We start from the raw sequence: 6,000 nt of genomic DNA on the forward strand, positions 1-6,000 counted from the left end.
TTACTAGTCATCGATGATATTGAACTAGCAACTGGCATCTTTCCTCTCAAACTGGTGGTTTTTGGATGTGCCTATGCTTTGTAAATATATTATCAACATGCTTCATTTACTGCTGAAAACCTATAGTTTTGTTAAAATTCGATTTTGTTGTAAGGAAGAAAAAACACATTTAAAGGAAAAATTTTCAAGATCCTTTTGCTTATGATATATTTGTTCTTATGAAAAACATGTGCTTTTTAAAAACAAATCTTAAAACATTAAAGTTAAGTGTCATTGGTTACCTAAATAATTTTTCATCTTTTACATTTGACCATCAGAGTAAAATACTTTAAATTCAAATATTACTTCGTTTTTAAACAGCATGTAATAAACTAATAACATAATTAATATGTCTAGTAACTTACTACACATATTTAAAGTCTAGTTTGATAGGATTTGACATATGTATATGCCTGTGAATTCATCACCCTACTCAAGGAAATTAACATATCCACCATCCCCAAAAGTTTCCTGTGCTCCTTTGTTATCCTCTCTCCTGCCATTCCTGATCCCATCCCCATTTCTAGCCAACCAATGGCCACTTTATGCTATTACAGATTAATTTGCATTTTATTAAATTTTATATAAATGAAATAGTATAGCATATACTCTTTTGGCTGGCTTTTTTAATTCTGCATAATTATTTTCAAATTCATCCATATAGCTGCATGTATAAATAATTTATTGTTTTTATTGTTGAATAGTATTTATTCTATTGTATGGAAATACCATAAATTACTTAAGCATTCATTTGTTGATAGACAGTGGGTTGTCTCCAAATTTGGGGCTGTTACAAGCAAAGTTCCTGTGAACATTCATGTGCATGTATTTAGATAGACACAGACCTTCATTTATCTTGAATAAATATCTAGGAATAGCATGACTGGATCATATGATAGGTGTATGCTTAACTTTTTAAAACTGCCAAACTAGTTTTTAGAGTTTTTGTACCATTTTACCCATCAGCAGTATATGAGAGTTACTATTCCTTCACTTCTTTTCCAACATTTGTTATGTGTTTTTAATTTTAGACATTCTAGCAGTTTTGGGTAGTATTTCATTGTGATTTTAATTTTCATTTCTCTGTTTATCATCTATAGATCTTCTTTGTGAAGTGTCTGTTCAAACCTTCAGCCCACATATTTTTTGAGAAGGAAGATTGCTATTATTATTGAATTTGGGAACTCGTCATATAATCAAGATAAAAGGCCTTTATCAGATATATGATTTGAAAATATTTCCTCTGAGTCTATAGTTTGCCTTTTCATTCTCCTAAGTGTCTTTCAAAGAGCAGATGTTTTCATTTTTGATGAAGTCCGATTTATCAATTTTCATTGCTATATACTGTTTATGCTACTTAATAAAACTATGACTAACCAAAGGTTATAAAGATTTTCTCCTAGGTTTTTTCCTAGAATGTCTTAGGTTTAGGTTCTACATTAAGGTGTATAGTCTAATTTCAGTCAATTTTTGTATACAGTGTGAAGTAGGAAGTATGTTTTTGTTTTACATATAGATATATGTTTCAACATCATTTGTTAGAAACAATATCACTTATCCACTGAATTGCTTTTTATTATTGTCAGTAATCAGTGTTCATATATGTATAGTTCTATTTCTGAAATCTCTTCTCCATTCCATTGATCTATTTGCCTGTATTTATACCACTTACAGTCTTGATTAATGTAGATTTATAATAAATCTTGAAATCAGGAAGTATTATTCTCCCTAAGAGAACTATTTTCAAAGTTGTTTTGGCATTCTACCAAATCTTTGAATTCTCTTATAACTTTTATAATCAATTTACCATATTTTACCCCAAAAAACATGACTTATGGAATTTTTATTGGGATTGTGTGCAATCTAAAGATCCATTTAACCCATAAACAGGGTATGTCTCTCCTTTTATTTATGTCTTCATTGATTTTCCTCAGCAATATCTTGTATTTTCACTGCATGTGTATTTAAATCTTTTGTCAGATTTACCTTTAATGATTTCTTATTTTTGATGCTATGGTAAATGGTATTACTTTATAATTTCAACTTATATTGTTCATTGTTATTATACAGAAATACAGTTGATTTTTATATATTGCCCTCACACCTTGCAAACTTACTAAACTCAATTATCAGTTCAAACTTCTTTGTAGATTCCATTAGTTTACACACACACACACACACACACACACACACACACACACACAATCATGTCATCTGCAAATAAACATCATTTTTATTTCTTTCTTTCCAATCTAAGTGATATTTATTCTTTTACTTGAATGACTGCTTTGAGTAAAGCTTCCAATACAATGTTAAACAGAAGTGGTGAGATCAGCAATACCTGTCTTTTTTGATCTTAGGGGGCAAACACTCAATCTTTTAAGTGTGATTTTAGCTATAAGTTTTTTTAATTGCTGCTTTTGATCAGGTATAGGAAGTTTCCTTCTGTTCCTAGTTTACTGAGTGGTTTTGTCAGTAACGGATGTTATATTTTGTCAAATTCTTTCCCACATCTAGTGGGATAATAATTTGTTTTTTTCTTTTTTATTGCTCTGTTAATTGGTTGTTTTAAATATTAAACTGACCCTGCATTTCAAGGATAAATTCCATTTTGTCATCAGTTAATACTCTTTCATATATTAATAGATTTGATTTCCTAAATTTGTTTAGAATATTTGCATCTGTGCACTGGGATATATTGGTCCATCATTACCTTTTCTTGCAATGTCTTTATATGGTTTGGGTATGAGAAGTTCAAGAAAGCCACAGTAGCTGAAGCTGAGTTAGCAGGACTCATACTATTAGTGGTGGCCCAAATTATGTATAGGCCATTATAAAAATGTTAACTTTTACTCTGAGAAAGATGAGAATCCGTTGTGTGGTTTTGAGAAGAAAAGTACACAATATGCTTTATGTTTTAAAACATTCATCCTACAGCTTTTAGGGGGATATACTATGGAGTAAAATGATTTATATTGATCAATAAGTAAGGAGATTATTTTAATAATCTAGGAGAGAGATAATGGGACTTGGACAAGGGTAGTAACAATGAACGAGTGAGACACAGATTCTGGTTACATCTTCAAGTCAGAGCTGACAATATTTGTTTGTGGAGAGGATGTAGGGTATAAGAAAAATACAGGAGTCAAAGATGGGGGTCATTGTCTGACCTGAGTGGTTTGAATAAAGTAGTAACCATTAAGTGTCTGGGGAAGTATACAGAAGGAGCAGGTTGCCACATATTATGATTAAGATTTCTATTCAATATCAGTTGGAGATGTCAAGCACACAGTTAATTATAAGAATCTGGAGTGCAGGACAGATCTCATCCAAGCTGTACATATAAATTTAGCCTGTAAATAGTACTTAAAACAATAAAACTGAATGAAGTTACCTAGGGAGTGGGTAAAGAAAGAGAAAAGAATAGTTCTAAAGATCTATCCCTGATTTTTACGAGTCAAAACATATCGTGAGAATTTTTCATATATTATTTTGTGGCCATTAATAGTATTTTAATATGTAGCTTGAGAATGCATTAACAATACATCAAAGTTGAGTCAGAAGACACCAAAGAAACAAATCAACATGTAACATTTTAGATATCTATTCTTTCCTCTGGAATTATTCTTATTTGCAGCTGCAGTGTGTATGCGTCATGCACTACATTTAGATTTTCTACACTTGGCAGTGTTATCTGAATATCAAGAGTGAAGATTTTTATTAACTTATGACTCATCAAGATATTTCTGATTGAATGTGATCATTTAAGAGAAAACCTCTTCTTTCTGCGAGTCATTGATGGTAATAGTGTTATCCAGGTTCATTATCAGTGACATAATAGGGCACTGAATAAGATAAATAAATCTGGTGGACAAAACTAAAATGTATCATTCAATTTAAATAAATATTCTCTAAATTGTATACATTTACAATAACAATATAGGTTTCCTCCACTCTCAGAACATAGCTCTTTCCTATGAAAACTTGTGTAAGCCAAAATGGTGTAAAGTGAAGAATCAGTTACCATTAACTTATGTGGAAAATTTTTTTAGTGTACCAGGACCCAAAAAATAACCTGACAAATATCTTAATTGCATCCAGTTTTACACAAAGCATGACACCTTATGAGTTCTCTTAGGCTTTTCTGATACTTAGTCACATTTTGCTAATGGATGCACAAAATAAGTTGAGATGAGCACAGATGCTCACACAGTTCAAAGCTATGGCAACTTGATGCTGAGATGCAGAGTGTAGTTCCCAGAGAAGAAGCTTGGCAGTGCTATTCTCAATACTTAGAGTGTGTGTTATCCCTATAACAGCTAACTGCGAAACAAACACCAAACATTGTTTTCATTTTTTGCCTTTTTTCATAAAAGTGAAATCCTCTTTGTATTTCTTTCGGTTAGTGAAAACAGGTGCTAATGTAGGTCTTTCGTAAAGCAAAGTGTCATAACGTGAATTTTCACAAGTGGGGGATATCCGTACTTACTCTGGTGATCAAATCTCTTCACATCATAATAAAATATGGAGAGTAGATTTTTCAAGTTTCAAGCAGTCTTCTTTTTTCTCAGTTGGTTTAAAGACAAAACAAGCAAATGAACTCTGCCATTTTGTTTTGTCTCAAACATGCCCAACTGAGGAAAGGTCACTTTTTATTTTTAATTTACTTGACCTGAATTCTAATATTCACCAAAATATTATATAATTTCAAAAGAGTAATACTCATACTATTATCTAAGAAATTAGAGATACTGGGAGAGTTATTTGTGAATTAGTATATGAGTACTAATATTTAAAATAGAAAATAATAATATTTATTAGTCACAGATGACTATAGGAAAAAGTATTGAAAGCCACAAGCTCTACTTCACTATATTTGCATTATCTTTCTGGTCAGTGGCTCTCAAAATGTTGTCTAACTCAAGATGACCTGACAACTGCTTAGAAATAGTCTCAAGTCCACTCCATACCTACTAAATCATTAACTCTTGGGGAAGGGCCCAGCAGTCTGTGTTTTAACAAGCCCTTTAAATCATTTTGATTCACATTAAAGTTCGAGAACCATTGATCAGGATCAAGCATGGAAAGAGGAGAAGGAGAAGCAGAAGCAGAAGCAGAAGCAGAAGCAGCAGAAGCGGGATGAAGAGGAAGAGGAGAAAGAGGGCATCATCTAGTATTAATGAAAACCTTATGTATACTAGATACTGCATTAGATACTTCACATATGTTTTTGATTTTACGGTCACTTTGCAAGGTAGCTATTGTTATCCCAATTTAACGATGAGGGAATTAGGTCCCAGGTTAAAATTAAAAATTTTTTAACTGTTTCGATATTCCAAAAATGGTGATATTTTTCTTATTCCAAAGTTCTTTAACTCTCACAGGGGAAAATAATAAATGAGCTTCAAATCTCTAAAAGATAGGAAAGCAGAGAGACTTTTGCTGATGTTAATAAGTTCTCAGAAAGATTTTTCTGAGCTGTTAATTTTTATAAAGTGCCAACTTAACTCAATGATATACCATGTTAAAGGAGCCTACTAAAATTAAGAATCAAACTGATGCAATCTACAAAACTTAGAAGCCAATAGCAAGAATATCTGCTTGATATGATCATCTTCATTCTCAGTGAAAGAGGAAAAGAAATAAAAGAATAGACAACAAATCTGTTAAGTAAAAAAAAAAAAAATGCAAACACTTTTAAGCATTTTTTTCAGACAAGCATAACAAGCATGTAGATTAACTTTTCCTTAGAAAAAGTGCATAAAGAAAAACTGTATACTTATGAAAAAACACTCACTGAATAAAAAATTAAAAGAAAAAACAGAAAATTAGGATACAGAATGTCCACTGCATCTAGCACTGCAACAAACATTAAAAAATCATTTTTTTCCTCCAATCTATCAATGTAACAGTTGACTTGACCATCAACATAAATACATAATCCCTTTCAAAATGACAATC

Source organism: Pteropus vampyrus, unplaced genomic scaffold (genome assembly GCF_000151845.1).
Source record: "Pteropus vampyrus isolate Shadow unplaced genomic scaffold, Pvam_2.0 Scaffold57, whole genome shotgun sequence".
NCBI classification, from domain to species: domain Eukaryota; kingdom Metazoa; phylum Chordata; class Mammalia; order Chiroptera; family Pteropodidae; genus Pteropus; species Pteropus vampyrus.